The following is a 2,500-nucleotide window of genomic DNA, read 5'->3' as shown; positions in this document are numbered from 1 at the left end:
TGGTTTATCAAATGGCCCGTATGGTTTGTTCATTCCTATCTGTGGCATTTTATGTCATATGGTTGATGCCATAGCGGTGACCTGGTAAACAGCAGATAGTTTTTAAAAATCATGCAACCACATTTTATGTGTATCACGGCTCATGTGCTGTTTCAGTGCGTGGGTGCAGTGATAGCATGTATTTGATTAGCAATGCGATAGATTTGGGATACCTTCAGGACCCGTCTTGAAACACGGACCAAGAAGTCTAACATGTGTGCGAGTCATTGGGTATATTGTTGAAACCTAAGGGCGCAATTAAAATAACTATTTTATGGGATTACAAGTGAATTAAATTTCATTTCTTCATCCCGGGGCGTTCTATACGAACATGGTCCAAGCAATTGAATCCTCTGTTCAAGAGCGTACCTTGAGCATACATGCTGTGACCCGAAAGATGGTGAACTATACCTGATCAGATCGAAGCCAGGAGAAATTCTGGTGGAGGATCGAAACAGTTCTGACGTGCAAATCGATTGTCAGAATTGGGTATAGGGGCGAAAGACCAATCGAACCATCTAGTAGCTGGTTCCCTCCGAAGTTTCCCTCAGGATAGCTGGCGCAAAGAATTATATTGTATATAATCTTATCTGGTAAAGCGAATGATTAGAGGCCTTGGGGCCGAAACGACCTCAACCTATTCTCAAACTTTAAATGGGTAAGAACCTCATCTTTCTTGATCTGAAGATATTGGGGTTTAGATATATTGTGCCCAGTGGGCCACTTTTGGTAAGCAGAACTGGCGCTGTGGGATGAACCAAACATGATGTTACGGCGCCTAAATTAATGACTCATATTGATACCATGAAAGGCGTTGGTTGCTTAAAACAGCAGGACGGTGGACATGGAAGTCGTAATCCGCTAAGGAGTGTGTAACAACTCACCTGCCGAAGCAACTAGCCCTTAAAATGGATGGCGCTCAAGTCATATGCCTATACATCATCGCTAGAATAAAAATTGTTGGCCATTCGGTCATCATTGTGAAATTCTAGTGAGTAGGAGGGTACAATGGTGTGCGCAGAAGTGTTTGGCGTGAGCCTGCATGAAGCCGCCATTGGCACAGATCTTGGTGGTAGTAGCAAATAATCGAATGAGATCTTGGAGGACTGAAGTGGAGAAGGGTTTCGTGTGAACAGTGGTTGATCACGAGTTAGTCGGTCCTAAGCTTTATGCGAAAGCTGTTTAATTTATGTTACACACACTTAATTTTGTTGTACATAATTCAATAAAAGCGAAAGGGAATACGGTTCCAATTCCGTAACCTGTTGAGTATACGTTTGTTTATTAAAAATGGGTCTTATTACACTCATCCTGGCAACAGGAACGACCATAGAGAAGCCTTCGAGAGATACTGGAAGAGTTTTCTTTTCTGCTAAACAAACGTACCACCATGGAAGTCTTTTATAGAGAGATATGGTGGATGGCTTGGAAGAGCATGACATTTACTGTTGTGTCAGTATTTTCTCCTTGGACCTTGAAAATCTATGGTGGGGCCACGCAAACTTCTCAACAGACCGTACCGATATCCGCAGCCGGTCTCCAAGGTGAAGAGTCTCTAGTCGATAGAATAATGTAGGTAAGGGAAGTCGGCAAATTAGATCCGTAACTTCGGGATAAGGATTGGCTCTGAAGATTGAGATTGTCGGGCTTGATTGGGAAACATTTATAACGGTTAATGTGCTCGTTCTGGGTAAATAGGGTTGGTGTTCTGCATCGATCTGTTCCCCGGATAGAAGATTTCATAGCCAAAATGTGGAACTTTCTTGCTATGATGGTGGAGGGCTTAACGGCTTTCCATCAAAAACGATTATCAATAAACAATTAATTCAGAACTGGCACGGACCTGGGGAATCCGACTGTCTAATTAAAACAAAGCATTGTGATGGCCCTAGCGGGTGTTGACACAATGTGATTTCTGCCCAGTGCTCTGAATGTCAAAGTGAAGAAATTCAAGTAAGCGCGGGTAAACGGCGGGAGTAACTATGACTCTCTATGGGGTGTGTATCAATGTGAGTATGCTCACTGCTATTATAGCAGAAGCTAAACGATTGAGAAAGGAGTTGCACATTGCTATACTTGACTTAGTCAAAGCATTCAACTCTGTGTATCATTCGGCTCTCATTGATGCGATAACGGAAGCTGGCTGCCCCCCGGGGTTTGTCGACTATATAGCCGATATGTATAATAATGTAATAACTGAAATGCAGTTCGAAGGCAAGTGTGAACTGGCTAGTATACTTGCAGGTGTCTACCAGGGTGATCCACTCAGTGGACCACTTTTCACTCTTGCATATGAGAAAGCTTTGAGGGCTCTCAACAATGAAGTAGGTTTTGACATAGCTGACGTTAGAGTCAATGCTAGTGCCTACTCGGATGATGGGTTATTGCTTGCAATGACTGTCATTGGTCTACAGCACAACCTGGATAAGTTTGGCGAGACCTTGGCGAAAATTGGTCTGAG

At 43.2% G+C, this 2,500-nt stretch overlaps 1 pseudogene; it reads left to right on the top strand.

Moving 5' to 3' along the window:
- Positions 1-2,500, top strand: part of LOC119070155 — a 5,952-nt pseudogene that overhangs the window by 561 nt on the left and 2,891 nt on the right.

The sequence above is a fragment of the Bradysia coprophila genome (assembly GCF_014529535.1).
Source record: "Bradysia coprophila strain Holo2 chromosome X unlocalized genomic scaffold, BU_Bcop_v1 contig_496, whole genome shotgun sequence".
In the NCBI taxonomy this organism is placed as follows: Eukaryota; Metazoa; Arthropoda; class Insecta; order Diptera; family Sciaridae; genus Bradysia; species Bradysia coprophila.
The sequence above is the reverse complement of the archived record's forward strand: the minus strand, read 5'-3'. Positions and strand labels throughout refer to the sequence as shown.